The 16,182-nt window shown below is 38.1% G+C and overlaps 1 pseudogene across 1 annotated transcript; it reads left to right on the top strand.

Moving 5' to 3' along the window:
- The first annotated feature begins 203 nt into the window (after positions 1-203).
- On the top strand, positions 204-7,022 carry LOC107017336 (annotated as a pseudogene). Its single transcript, XR_003577844.1, has 3 exons — positions 204-1,107; positions 1,497-1,821; positions 6,534-7,022. The product of XR_003577844.1 is annotated as a cytochrome P450 CYP736A12-like (transcript).
- Positions 7,023-16,182: the final 9,160 nt, after the last annotated feature.

The raw sequence follows: 16,182 nt of genomic DNA, 5'->3' as shown, positions 1-16,182 counted from the left end.
AAACCCCACGCAGAGAATTACATGGGGTAATTATTCTTGTACCAGAAGTTCTCACTTTTAGCAAACTTGAAGGACCTATTTTTTTTCCCTAAAGCATACTTTAGGGACTAATTTAAACCTTCACCCAAACAAGAGGGACAATTTTTGTCATTTTCTCATTTATAAGTAGGATTCTCCACGTTGAACTTTTAGTCACATACATTGAATATTTCTACTATGGGTTTGATCATATGGACTACAATTATAGTAGCTATAGCCATATACATATTCCATAAATTACTAAACATCAACAACAAAAAAAAACTTCCACCAGGTCCATGGGGACTTCCTATTTTAGGACATCTTCACTTAATAGGCAAAAATCCCCACCAAGATTTTTACAAATTAGCCAAAAAGTATGGCCCTTTCATGCACATACAACTTGGATTAGTACCAACAATTGTTGTCTCATCCCCTAATACAATTGAAAAAGTTTTGAAAACTTATGATCATGTATTTGCTAGTAGGCCTCATCATGAAGCCTCACAACATGTTTGTTATGGTCAAAGGAACTTGATTTTCTCTAAATATGGTCCTTATTGGAGGAACATGAGAAAATTGACTACTATGAACCTTGTGACTAGTCAAAAGATTAACTCATATCAACCTTCAAGAAAGGAAGAAGTTTCACTTATGGTTAAATCAATTAAACATGTTGCTGATCATAATGATCAACAACATGTTGTTGCTGTTGATCTTAGTGCTAATGTTTCGTCATTGAATGCGAATTTGAGTTGTTTAATGGTTTTTGGGAAAAAGTTTATGGATGACGATTTGGATAAAAGGGGTTTTAAATCATTAGTTCAAGAAGTTGTACATTTAGCTGCAACACCGAATCTTGGTGATTTTTTTCCTTATCTTGGTGTTTTGGATCTTCAGGGGATTACTAGTAGGCTAAAGACACTTTCCAAGGTTTTTGATGAGTTCCTTGAGAAGATTATTGATGAACATGTTGAGTCTAAGGAACAGAGGGAAACTAAGGATTTTGTTGATACCATGATGGATATTATGCAATCTGGTGAGGCTGGATTCGAGTTTGATTGACGCCATGTTAAAGCTGTCCTATTGGTATGTAGTTTTATTGACATTGGTAATTGATTTAGCATTTGAAAATACAAATGGATTCATCACGAACTCACTAGTTTTACGCTGGTTGTCAACCTACTTCTCCCAACTAGAGTATTCGTATAACTAGTCCGATTTGTTTGTAATTGAAATGTAATTGTTATATAACCAGTCTTATATAGGCATAATATATAAACTTGACTGCAGTTGACATCTATGTCCTCCAACTTTGGATATGTATAGGCAAATACTTAAACTTGAATAAAGTTGAACAAGTAGTGACATGTGTCCTATGTGACGTCCTAGGTGTATTATACCAGTGAGAGCAAGCATAAAACCAGAGACCAGCCCTAACTTGTTTTGAATTGAGACATTTCACTTTTGTGTTGCAGGACATGCTTATGGCTTCAATGGACACTTCAGCAACATCAGTAGAATGGATACTCACTGAGCTACTTAGGCATCCTCATGTCATGAAGAAACTACAAAAAGAATTGGAACAAGTTGTAGGCCTTGATAGAATGGTAGAAGAATCTGACTTAGAAAATTTGAGTTACTTAGACATGGTGATCAAGGAAGCCCTGAGGCTGCATTCTGCTGCACTATTACTAATTCATGAGTCCATAGAAGACTGTGTTGTTGATGGCTTCTTCGTGCAAAAGGGATCGAGGATTGTTGTCAATGTATATGCAGCTCAAAGGGATCCTAATGCTTGGCCTGAACCTAATAACAGATAGTATTAAATAAATAGTATAAAATAATATTAGTATTTACTGTGTACTAATCCTAGTCCTATTAGGATTAGTACTCCTTAATTCTAGTCCTATTAGGATTAGTACTTCTTCCTATATCTCCTATATATATCTCCCATGTATTCCCTTAACACTTGAATATAATCAATATTCCTTCATGGTATCAAGAGCCAGAAAACCTAGATCTTCTTTTCTCTAGGTTTTTTTTTTCTCTCTTTAGGGCACCGATCGTTCCCTCTCTTCTCTTGGGCGGCGGCAGCCATGACAACCGAGGTGGATCCTCTCGATTCACTTCCTTCTGGCGTTAAACTCCTTCTCAGGCATCTTCATGCCCTGATTCCCGAAAAATTATCAGACATAAATTACCCTACATGGAAAATCACCGTTCTTACAGCCCTTGAGGCCAATTACCTTCTCAAATACGTCGATGGAAGCACAGAGCCGCCGCCGGCAGTCATCACCGCCACGGACAAATCAGAAAAAACCAATCCGGCCCATGCCGCCTGGAAAGCCGTGGATGGCCAGATCCGATCATGTTTGATTGCGGTCATCTCTCCCACGGTTCAGAAACACGTCCGATCCTACACAACTGCTTCAGCCCTGTGGACGGCCCTCGCAACACGCTATGCATCAATTTCCCACTCTCATATTTTTCAATTGCGTGATCGTCTCCACACAATTACCAAAGGCACGAAAACTATGGCGGAGTATTTAGACGAGGTCTCCACCATCATCACAGCCCTCGACACCGTGAAAGAAATCATTCCCGAAAAAGATCTCGTCATGTGCGTCGTTCGGGGGCTCCCATCAGCTTACTCCTCCATTAAACAGGCGGTTCGCATCAGTCCAACGCCCGTTGACCTGGCTACTCTCTCCTCGTGGCTAAAAAGTGAAGAAATCAACGTGGATCTGGAGAGCAAACTTCTTCTCCGAGAAGCCGCTGTTATGGAGCCGGCCACCGCCCTCACCGCAAGCCAGAACTATCGCGGGGGGCGTGGTGGCGGCCGGCAGGGGAGCCGCGGCGGCTACGGCAGAAACAGCGGAGGCCGCGGGCGCGGCGGTCGGCAGGGCAGTCGTCCGCCGTACGACGGTCAGCAGCACGGCAGCAACAACAGCCTGCACTCCTTCGGCAGCGGCGGGCAGTCATCTTCCAGCGGCGGGCAGGGCACTTACGAGCGGGATCGTCCAACTTGTCAAATCTGTCAGAAAACAGGACACACCGCTGTTCGTTGCTGGTTTCGGTATGAGGAGAGCCGAAATAGTGATAACCGTGCCAATTATGCATCTCAAGCCGGCCCTTCCTCTGAATGGCTGTTGGATACTGGGGCCAACATGCACGTTACTTCTGATCTATCCAAGCTTAACGCTCCAAATCCATATCATGGCTCCAATGGTATTACTGTTGGCAACGGTGAGTCCCTTAATATTTCTCACACTGGCACGGGTACCATTAAAACCCCCACCGCTATCTTTCACCTAGGTAACCTTACCCACGTCCCTTCTATTAAAACCAATCTCCTTTCAGTTCACCAATTCACAAAAGACAATAATTGCTCACTCTTGTTCACCTCTAATGATTTTCAGATCCTAGACAATACTACCAAGAGGGTGATTTTTCAGGGCCCCTGTGAGCATGGTCTGTACGTTCTTCCTGGCACAAGTTCGTCTGCCCACCCAGTTTCAGAAAGCGTTCCTGTGGCTCCGGTGGCTCTTTCGGCTGATGGCCACAGTCTGTTGTGGCACAGTCGTCTGGGTCACCCGTCTACTCAAATAATAAATTCTTTAATGTCTCAATTAGGTTTTTCTTCCATTCATGTAAACAATTGTGACTCCTGTTCAATTGCTAAATCTCATAAATTACCTTTTACTTTATCTGAGAAGCGTACAACTGCACCTTTTCAACTTATTCATTCTGACCTATGGGGTCCTACTGCTGTTCCTTCATTTGCTGGTTTTCGCTATTATATTTGTTTTGTGGATGATTTTACAAAATACACTTGGTTGTACCCACTAAAACACAAATCACAGGCATACACCACCTTTGTCACTTTTGAAAAAATGGTCAAAACACAATTCAATTCTCATGTTAAACTTTTTCGAAGTGACAATGGAAAGGAATATGTCAATAACATCTTTGGCCAGTTTCTGCAATCCCTGGGAATTATACATCAAACCTCCTGTCCATACACTCCCGAACAGAATGGGGTGGCTGAGCGTAAGCATCGCCATCTCATTGAAACGGTGGTTACTCTTCTACATCAATCTCATCTCCCTGTCTCCTTTTGGGTAGAAGCTCTAGCCACCGCAAACTACCTCATTAACAGAATGCCCAGTCACACTCTCTCCAACAAATCACCCTATCAACTCCTTTACCAAGAACTTCCCAATTATACCAACCTCCGCGTCTTTGGGTGTCTTGCCTACCCTTGGCTACGCCCTCATATTACTCACAAATTACAACCCCGATCCCGTCCTTGTATTTTTTTGGGCTATCATCCTACCTCCAAGGGTTATCGCTGTCTTGACCCACAAACTCATAAAGTCTACATATCTCGTCATGTCAAATTTGTCGAAAATGAGTTTCCCTACGAGTCTATTTCCTCCTCCACAAATACATCATTCATTGGCGTCCTTCCCCTTTTTCCAACATACTCACAGGGTCCCTCACCACCTTCCCCCACACCTCCACCCACTACCCAACCACCCCTCATCACCCCTTCGACCGTCACCCACAATACACCCGCAACCACCACCCACACTCACAACCAACCCGAACCACCCCATACCCACAACATCTCCAGCCCGATCCGTTTTGGGTCCTTCCCGGCCACCCCCGAATCACCACCGCCCGTGCCACCCCCCAATACTCATCCCATGTTAACCCGTGGCAAAGCCGGTATCTTTAAACCCAAAACCTTTCAGGCTACCATACTACCAAATACACCCCTTCCCGATAGTGAACCAACAACCTACTCTGTTGCCTCAAAAAATGCTTATTGGCGTCATGCTATGGATGACGAGTTTAAGGCTTTGACTGATCAGAAAACTTGGGTTCTTGTACCTAAGCCCCATGGGCGGCACCCAGTGGGCTGTAAATGGGTGTACAAAATTAAACACAATGCAGATGGCAGTATTTCCAGGTACAAGGCTCGTTTGGTTGCTAAAGGCTACAATCAGGAGTATGGGCTTGATTACTCCGAGACATTCAGTCCTGTTATTCGGCAGGAAACCATTCGCCTGGTACTGTCACTCGCCGTGCGCAACAATTGGCTCATCAATCAGTTGGATGTTTCCAATGCTTTTCTTCATGGCATGCTTGATGAAACTATCTACATGACGCAACCACCGGGCTATGTTGATCCCCGCTTCCCTCAACATGTTTGCAAACTCCAGAAGTCTCTGTATGGGCTCAAGCAAGCCCCCCGTGCTTGGTACACACGTCTGAAAACGTTCCTCCAGGGACTCGGCTTCACGTGTTGCGTACACGACACGAGTCTGTTTACTCGACATTCAGCACACGGTACAGTCATTCTTCTTGTCTATGTAGATGATATCATTATTACAGGCTCTACTGCAGCTCTCATTCAGGATGTCACTCGAGCTATGCATACTACCTTCAAAATGAAGGACCTTGGCCCGTTACATTATTTTCTGGGAATGGAGGTTTCTCGGACAGGCAGCGGCTTGTTTCTTCATCAGTCAAAATATGCTCGAGATCTGTTGCAGAAAGCTGGACTGGAAAAATGCACCAGTCAACCAACACCGATGGCAGTCTCTTCGTCTACGAATGGAGCCGACACCCCCTTTGCCGATATCACCCACTTCCGCAGCCTCATTGGGGCTCTACAGTATCTGGCCATTACCCGTCCTGACATCCAGTTTGCTGTCAACCGAGTTGCTCAGCGCATGCATCAACCAAGTGAACATGATTACCATTGTCTAAAACGCATTCTCAGGTACATTTTTGGCACTCTTGGTCGTGGTTTACTCATTCGACCCGGGGACTTGGAGCTTCGGGGTTTCTCAGATTCAGATTGGGCGAATGATAAAAATGACAGAAAATCTACATCGGGGTTTCTCGTTTTTTTGGGGCCGAACCTGATCTCCTGGTGTACAAAAAAACAACCCAAGGTCTCTCGGTCCTCGACTGAAGCTGAATACCGCGCCCTTGCTCTTCTTGCTGCTGAGACCATGTGGGTCACATATATTCTTCGCGAACTCCGCGCCACTCACACTGTTCCTGCTCTCTATTGTGACAACAAATCAACCATCTGTGTGGCCAAGAATTCCGTCCTACACACCAGAATGAAGCATGTTGATACCGATTGTCTCTTTGTTCGCGATGAAGTTCAGGCCGGCACCATGACTGTGCAGTATGTACCCACTGAAGAACAACCGGCTGATATTCTCACCAAGCCTCTCCCGAGCCGACAACACGATTACCTCAGTTCCAAGCTTCCGTTCGCTTCCGCTCAGCTCAGCTTGAGGGGGGATAATAACAGATAGTATTAAATAAATAGTATAAAATAATATTAGTATTTACTGTGTACTAATCCTAGTCCTATTAGGATTAGTACTCCTTAATTCTAGTCCTATTAGGATTAGTACTCCTTCCTATATCTCCTATATATATCTCCCATGTATTCCCTTAACACTTGAATATAATCAATATTCCTTCAGAACCAGACAAGTTTTTGCCAGAGAGATTTGTTGAGAGCAGTGTAGATCTTCGTAGACACGACTTTCAACTTTTACCATTTGGTTCTGGTAGAAGAAGTTGCCCTGGTATGCAATTGGGAATCATAATTGTTCGCTTGTGGTTGCGCAGTTGGTACATTGCTTTGATTGGGAACTACCAAATGGTATGCAGCCTAGTGAATTGGACATGAGTGAGCAATTTGGAGTAGTAACTTGTAGAGCAAAGCATCTAATGGCAATTCCTACTTATAGACTCCAACTATAGCTTATATAAATTAAGCATTTTTTCTTGTTAGCTACTAATTACTTGTTTAAGGGATCTGAAAGTTGTGTCAATATTCAATCAAAGTCTAGTGATGTATCTGATGGTGATGGTGATTTGCATGAAAGATGCATTTTTTTCATGTTATTGAAAGGGATAAGACATAATCAAAAACACATCTAAATTATGGTGATATTTTCATTCAATTACAAACCTAAACAATGCAGGGGTTTTATTAGCTCCTAAATTTATTTTTTCATGTTTTCTCTGTCACATTTAATGTGACAACTTTTCATTTTTGGTCAATTTCCATAATAATGTCACATTTCTTTACATGGTAAGCATTTAAAAGTATAATTTCTCTTTTAACTTTTTTGGTCCAACTTAATTTTAAAGTATAGTATTCCAATACATTTATGAGGAGAGAAAAAAGTAAGTTAACCTTTTTGAAGAGCTATTTGATAAATATTTCAAATATTTCATTATTTTTTAACTTCGTATCAATCAAACGTTGCCATATAAAATGGAATGAAAGGAGTATTATTTACCCCCTTCACTAATTTCCAGGTAAATAAAATAAGTTAAAACATATCATCTGCATACTCATGTCTATATTAGACAAAAAGAAGAGGGGTTCTAATGTTTTATAATCTCTGATGAAGTCTCAACACCTTTATGGGTGATTAGAGTCTCACTTTATTATTTGTATTAGAGAAAAAACATAAAATAGCAGTTGAAGTTGTACAAAATTTCTAAAAAGACACATGTGTAATTTAATTTAAAATATAAAAAAAATTCATTTTAAATTTTTTCTTTATCGTTTTTTTCTTCTCTCTTACTTTTTGATTTATTTTCTTTTTTAAAATTTTAATTTTAAATTTATCTTAATATTAGACTCGACTGAATCTAAATGATTAATATTAAGACTTTCGTGAAGTGCAAATAAATGAAATCTAGACTTTATAACTATAGTTTCGATAATTATGCTCCATAGTTATAGACTTATAGTTCATTTTGCTACAGAGGTCGCGGTTTGTATATTTATGTCTGTTTATATACTTTGCTAGCAAATATACAATAGAGTAAGTATATACAAATAAGATAATTTATTATGATTTTTTTTCATAAATCGTATATAAATAATTAGGGTAAGCATATACATAATTTTGGATTTATACAATTAGAAATCGAATTCTACAAATCAGACGAATAACAAGAATTGAAGAAACTACAACCACAAATTTGTTGAGGAATTAACAAATTGTATTGCAGTACATTGAAGAATTTACTACAGTTAGTTATTAGTTAGTTACATAACAGATTAGTTTGTTAGTTTCTTTATTAGTTAAACTTAACAATAAGTAGTTAGTTAAGTTGGTTAATTACAATTAGTGGTTAGTATAAATAAGTCAATTCACATGTTTTGTATATTATCAGAATATATTGCATTGAAGAGATCACGTTTTTTCTTTCTGAACATTCTTCTTCTTCTTTTCTTCTTCTTCTTCTTAACACAATTTCAGTTGCTTCCTGCATATTTCCATGGAGAATTCTTAATTCTAACATGGTATCAGAGCTTTAATCAAGTGAATCTAGGGATTTCCTTTGTGGATTGACTGGAAATCGAGAGATTCCTTTGTTTACTGTTTTCTTTCTCTGCAAATTTGCTCTTGTTTTTTTTTCGATGGAGACTAATGAAGCTGTCATCGATACTCATACCAGTGCAACTGTCATTGATTCTAATCGATCTAAGGATCAGCTTGGCATTGATTACCATCATCCTTTGTTCCTCCATGCTTCTGATGCTCCCAGCTCAATGTCAATTCGTATGCCGCTTGTTGGGATGGAAAACTACTCAATCTGGCGTGAAGCTATGCAACTTTCATTGTTGACTCGTAACAAGCTTGGTTTTGTGGATGGATCTATTAACAGAGGTACTTATGGACCTGCTTATGAATTGCTATTGGATCGTTGTAATGCCATTGTAAAATCATGAATTATGCACAATGTGAGTCGAGATCTAATTAATGGAGTTCTATTTCGATCTAGTGCTCATATGATCTGGGAGGATTTACGTGAACGTTTTGATAAAGTTATTGCATCACGAATGTTTTCATTGCACAAATCCATTTTCTCTTTAGTATAGGGTACTCTATCTGTTTCTACTTACTACTCTAAGTTGAAAGATCTTTGGGATGAGTATGATTCATTGATGCCTCCACCTTGTTGTGACTGCACTAAGTCCAAAGATTATGCAACACATCTTCAATATCAAAGGTTGCTACAGTTCCTTATGGGACTTAATGATGGATATGCTAATGCTAGAAGTCAGATCTTGATGAAATCTCATGTTCCGAATGTTAACCAAGCTTATGCAATGGTTTTACAAGATGAAAATCAGAAAATTACAGCAGGTAGTGGATGTATGGATCCTACTGCTTTATTCACTGCTAGAGGTTCAAGTACTAAGCCTAAGAAATATGGAATGGAATGTGATTTTTGCCATGTCCAAGGACACACTAGGGATAAGTGTTTCAAACTAATTAAGTGTAGCCATTGTCAACTTACTGGTCATTTGAAGGAAAAATGTTATAAGCTGATTGGTTATCCACCTGATTTTAAATCAAGAAGAAAGGATCTACATGCTGGTAGTAACTTAGTACAGACAGAAGGGAATGCACCAACTACCATATCAGCTACATCTATTACAACTCCTATGTTCACTCATGAGCAATACACACGACTTTTGGGATTGCTAAACACTGAAGGAGGACAGAATGCTAGTGCATACATGGCAGGTATATCTCCTCATACATCTGAAGTTAATCCTAATTGGATTATTGACACAGGTGCTACCAATCATATGGTTGGTAACTCACATTTGTTAGTTGCTGGAACTGAAGTAGGAAACACAGGAAAAGTGCAATTACCTAATGGGGAGTCTACTGATATCACACATGTTGGTAACAGTCATCTAGCAGGAGGTGATGTTCTTAAAGATGTGCTCTATGTGCCAACTTTTAAGTTCAATCTACTGTCTGTTTCTAAAGCTACTAAACAGTTGAACTGTTGCATTTCTTTCTATCCTGATTTTTGTGCATTTCAGGATCTCTCCAATGGGAGGGTGAAGATGATTGGTAGAGAACAACATGGACTTTACTTGTTGAAAGAACATAAAGACAGTAACAATTCAATTACTAGTCATTCTTTAGTTGGACAGAAGCTGCCAAACTCAGATCTCTGGCATAGAAGAATGGGTCATGTACCATTGCCAGTCTTGAAGAAACTTCTCAGTATTTCTAATACATGTAGTAGTACATTAGGACAATGTGATATATGTCCTATGGCCAGGCAGACTAGAATTCCTTTCAAACACAGTCTTACTACTTCTACTACTTGTTTTGAATTGATCCACATGGATGTTTGGGGACCTTACAAAATTACTACCTATAATGGCATGAACTACTTTCTTACTCTAGTGGATGATTTCTCTAGATGGACTTGGATTTTTTTGCTCAGAGTCAAGTCTGATGTATCTAGTACACTCAAAACTTTTCTTGCTATGATTTTGAATCAGTTTGAGAAACATGTGAAGATTTTCAGAACTGATAATGGTTCAGAATTTTTTAACAATACTTGTAGTGAATTATTCAAAACTCATGGCATTCTGCACCAAAGTTCATGTCCATATACTCCACAACAAAATGGAGTGGTTGAAAGGAGGCATAGACATCTCTTAGAGACAGCTAGAACCATCAAATTTCAAGGAAATTTACCATCAAAATTCTGGGGTTGTTGTGTTGAGGCAGCTGCATATATACTTAATAGAGTACCATCTACTGTTTTGAAAGATAAATCACCATTTGAAATGCTTTATGGTCGAGTACCCTCTTTGTCACACTTGAAGGTTATTGGTTGTCTATGTTATGTAACTGTCATGCCTAAGCAGGATAAATTTAGTGCAAGAGCTGTTAAATGTGTATTGTTGGGATATGGTTTATACCAAAAGGGTTACAAGGTGTATGATCTGGATAAGAAACAAGTCTTTATCAGCAGAGATGTTGTATTCCATGAATCTTGTTTTCCATTCTTATCTAAAGATCCCACAGAGCTTCATTCAATAACATCAGATCATGATTTTTTTCTGTATTCTGATTCTTCTGATCATATTCCTACACCTACACCATTAATTCCTGTTCTTCCTGAACTTCCTAATCCTTCTAGTTCTTCTTCTGCTGCACCATCTTCTACTAGTGTTGATACTCAGCCTACTGCTGAATTTCAACCAACATCCACACTTTCTTCTTCTGAGGTTCCTTCTTTTTCTACATCTAGAAAGTCTACAAGATCCACCAAACCTCCAATCTGGTTGAAAGATTTTATTATACCTCACAAAACTCCTAATTCTACTTGTTTATATTCTCTTAGTGATGTTATGAACTATGGTTCATTATCTCCTACTTATCAGAGTTTTATTGCTAAATTTTCTGCTGATATAGAACCTAAGTCTTATGCTCAGGCTGCCAAGGATCCTAGATGGGTTGAGGCAATGGAGTTAGAAATTAAGGCTTTGGAAGATAATCACACATGGGAGATTGTGACTTTACCTACTTATAAAAGAGCAGTTGGTTGTAAATGGGTATTCAAGATAAAGTATAAAGCTGATGGCACAGTTGACAGATTCAAAGCAAGATTGGTGGCTAAGGGTTATAGCCAACTTGAAGGTCTTGATTATCAAGACACATTTTCCTCTGTAGTTAAAATGGTTACTGTAAGGGTTGTGATTTCCTTGGCTGCTACCAGAAAATGGTCCATTCATCAAATGGATGTATACAATGCCTTCTTGCAAGGTGATTTGGAGGAGGAAGTTTATATGACTATGCCACCAGGATTTTTTGACAATTACAAATCTACGCATGCTTGCAAACTAGTCAAATCTCTCTATGGTCTGCGGCAGACTTCGAGGCAATGGAATGTGAAATTAACCACAGCTTTACTCTCTTTTAGTTTTACTCAAAGTCCTTTGGATTATTCTTTATTCACCAAACAATCTGCAGGGAAGATTGTTATTATTTTTGTCTATGTTGATGATTTGTTAATTACTGGTGATGATCTGGATATGATTCAAGATACCAAAAACAGTTTGCACTCCCAGTTTAAAATCAAAGATCTTGGAGAGCTTAGATATTTTCTTGGGATTGAATTTGCTAGAAGTGCAGCAGGTATAGTCATGCATCAGAGGAAATATGCTCTTGATCTTATTTCTGACTTGGGATTATCTGGAGCCAAACCAGCAAATTCACCACTTGAGCTGCATGAGAAACTTACATCTACTGATCTTGATTGTCTTATTGGTACTAAGGATGATCCTTTACTCACTGATATCAGTTCCTACCAAAGACTTGTTGGTCGATTGTTGTATCTCACTCATACAAGACCTGATATTTCGTTTACTGTCCAGACAGTGAGTCAATTCATGCATTCTCCAAAATTATCTCATATGGTTGCTGCTACTAGAGTTGTTTGATATCTTAAAAAATCTCCTGGTCTAGGGATTTTTCTTTTATCATATTGTGATTCCACTTTAACTGCATTTTGTGATGCTGATTGGGCTTCATGTCCTAATACTGGACCATCAGTTACTGGCTATTTGATCAAATTTGGTTCTTCACCTATTTCATGGAAGTCAAAAAAACAATCCACTATTTCTCGTAGCTTAGCTGAAGCTGAATATCGCAGCCTTGCATCCACTGTAGCAGAAATTGTATGGCTTGTAGGCTTATTTACTGCACTGAATGTCAAGGTTCCTCTTCATGTACCATTACATTGTGATAGCAAATCTGCCATTCAGATAGCTTCTAATCCTGTCTTTCATGAGCGTACAAAGCATATTGATATTGACTGTCATTTCATTCGCGAAAGGATACATACTGGATTGATATCACTTCATCATCTCTGTACTTCAGAGCAACAGGCTGACATTCTCACTAAAGGCTTAGTTTTTTGTCAACATTCTTATCTTCTTTCCAAGCTAGGAATAAAAAATATTTTCATAGCTCCTAGCTTGAGGGGGGGGGGGTGTTGAGGAATTAACAAATTGTATTATAGTACATTGAAGAATTTACTACAATTAGTTATTAGTTAGTTACATAACAGATTAGTTTGTTAGTTTCTTTATTAGTTAGACTTAACAATAAGTAGTTAGTTAAGTTGGTTAATTACAATTAGTGGTTGGTATAAATAAGTCAATTCACATGTTTTGTATATTATCAGAATATATTGCATTGAAGAGATCACGTTTTTTCTCTCTGAACATTCTTCTTCTTCTTCTTAACACAATTTCAGTTGCTTCCTGCATATTTCCATGGAGAATTCTTAATTCTAACAAAATTACAATTTTCTTAAACTATAGCTATAATACCTAATGTAAACTAAATATCTCGTATTTTGCATAATTTTCCCAATTATAAATTCATTGAACATATTTGATCTTGGTTAACTGAAAGAAAAATAATTAAAAATTGAAAATCAGATCGAATCAAATTGGACTACCGAATATTTAAAATTAAAAATCGAAATCGATCGAACAAATCAAAAAATTAAATTGTTATAGCTCAATTGATTTTTTTTTAGTTTGAACCAAGTTATGCTAAACCCTATATAGATCTCATTAAAAATGTGCAGTTTAAAACACTAATATAATGATTAGTTATTTACTACTTTTGGTGATATATGGTATATTATAAGATCCACTGGTTTGTTTGGAAAGTTCAATATGTCTAACTATGAAGACTAGTGCTCAGTATTTAATTTGCTAATATATAATGGTCATAAAATTAAATAAGTTAGACATAATATATATAGTTGTAAAATTAAAACAAAAGAACAATATAAAAATGAAGACAAAAAGAATATAAGACAAGAGGAATAATATAAGATAACTTTCATTCTTTCAAGTGTTCACAAAATCTTCAAGTGTATAAAATACGAACCCTTATGCTTCTATTTATAGTGTAACATAGAGACATACAAAAGGTTAGTCATAAACATGACATTAACATTAATATAATGGGGGACGTTATTTAACATCCCACAAATTTGAAATAGCTAAGAAACAAAGATATTCAATTTTGGAAAGAAAGGGAAAAATCTGGAAAATTGTCTAAGTTAAGAAAGTGAGTTTGGGTCATTTTGACGCGGCCATAACTTCTAGTTCAGGATGATCTAGAGGTAGTTCTTGACATGCTTGGAAAGCTCTTGGAATAATCTTTCCATCACCGCCGAGTTTGCGCGATTTTGATATCGTATGAGGGAGATATGCCCAGGAAGTTGGGCCAGTTAAGTAAGGAAAATCCCAATCCGGATTTAAGGAAGGGCAACCTAGTCTTTTCACCAATTAATTTCCTATTTCGTTTTAAGGGTTTATTTGGGATAAAAACAAGTTTTAGTTCAGACTGGAAAAAAGTTTACGCTTAGGGCTTAGAGAAGAGAGAAGAGAAGAAGGAAAGGGAGAAAAGTCAAGAATTTGCTAAGAACGCCACGATTTACGAGTGGAATTCGTCGGGGGTGATCCCTATCGAGGTATGTAAGATCTTTTGTGTTGGTTTAGTTCACCCACACACCAACTTGTTTAAACTCAGCGATTTGGAGTAGGTTGAACGATAAAAAGTGAAGTTCTTTAAGAACATTCTTTAATTCTTGTTGGTTGAGTTGTTACATGACTAGTGTTGATTTGATTTGTGTTTCCACGTTATTTTTTGAGTCAAATCTGTTGGGTATTGAGGATGGGGAAAATCCCATGGAAGTTTAGAGGGTTTAGAGAAAAAAAATGGAGGAGAAAAGTCGAAACGTCTGTCCGTAGGGCCCTGGGGCGCTGCACCTCCTATAGCCCCACATGACAATTTCTGTCCGTGGGGCCTTGGGGCTCCGCGCTAGCTAGAGCGCCCCAGCTTGGCCTTGAAGTTTGGAGCGCCAAGGACGCCAATTCAATTCATTCATTCCCCATCTTTTCGTACTAGTTTCTAAATGATGTACTCACGTTTCTTAGTTGATTTCAACACTCTAAGGTACATATAAACATCATGAACTCATCCATAAACATGATACTATGAACCTTGAATCCATAATCCAATAAGATCAAAGTCAAAGAAGTTAAGAGTTAAGTCTCAACGTTAAGAAGTAAGTCAAATCAAAGTTTCTTAAAGTTTCAAGAGTCTTTAATAAACGTTTTAACTTTTATTTTAAGACTCAATTTTCAAGTAAAGAGTAAAGAGTTGAAGTTCTTCCTTCAAAGAAATATAAGGGAACTAAGTATTCCCTCAGAGTTGATTTAAGACTCACGTTTCAAGTTAAGCAAAGAGTGAAGAGTTGAGTTCATTTCTCAAAAAGTTATTAGGGAACGAAGTATTTCCAAAGAAGTTATAAATGTTTTCACATTTAAGATAAGAGGAAACTAAGATTTCCAAGAGAGTTTTGAGCAAGAAAAGGGAACATTGATTCCAAGAGAGTTTTCTAAAGCTAAGTGTTAAGAAATTATCTCAACCCAAAGAAGGAAGTTGTTTTAAAAAACATGAGTTAAGGTATACTTTAGGAGTAGTATTGAGCATTGATGTGGAGATGAGAGTTCATACTAACTCAAGTCTCCATGAAAATCCTTTAGCCATCATGGGTATTAACGGATCATACTTTTTAGATGATCACGTAAGTTAAGCTAGTGGATCCACTAAGTTAAGTAGTTTTATGCGAAGACAAAGTATATGACAGTTCTGGCAGCGTGGGCAAGACGTTGTATCACCACTTAGGCTCATAGTGGTGGTTGACGTTGAGAGAATCTCCCACAAAAATTATATTACTTCATATATAAGTAAAATTGAGTTTGTTATTGCATTTTCTTTAACGAAGTAAGTGTTTACATTGTTTAACACGTTTATATATATATATATATATATATATAAAATGCATATGTCGTGTTGTTTTATATTAAGTCAAGTTATTCATGAGTTGAGCATAGTCAAGGTGAGTGTTCCTTCTTACTCTATTTCGAGCTTAAGTTGTTAACATTCCAACTCGCATACTCGTACATTCAATGTACTGATGCCAGTTGGCTGGCATCGTATCATGATACAGCCGCATGTAACCAAGATCAACATTATCCAGCGCCTTGTTCATCCAGCTAAGCACTCGGAGCCAGTGGTGAGTAGGGGCGTACAAGTCAAACCGTAAAGTCAAATCGAATCGACGAACCAAATCAAATCGAAAAAAAATTGACTTGTGATTTGTTATGGTGGTTGAAAAAAAATTCAACCACTCTTGGTTTGATTTGTCATTAGAAGAAAAAAAATCAACCTGAATCTAAACCGAATCGAT

Source organism: Solanum pennellii, chromosome 4 (assembly GCF_001406875.1).
Source record: "Solanum pennellii chromosome 4, SPENNV200".
NCBI classification, from domain to species: domain Eukaryota; kingdom Viridiplantae; phylum Streptophyta; class Magnoliopsida; order Solanales; family Solanaceae; genus Solanum; species Solanum pennellii.
The sequence above is the reverse complement of the archived record's forward strand: the minus strand, read 5'-3'. Positions and strand labels throughout refer to the sequence as shown.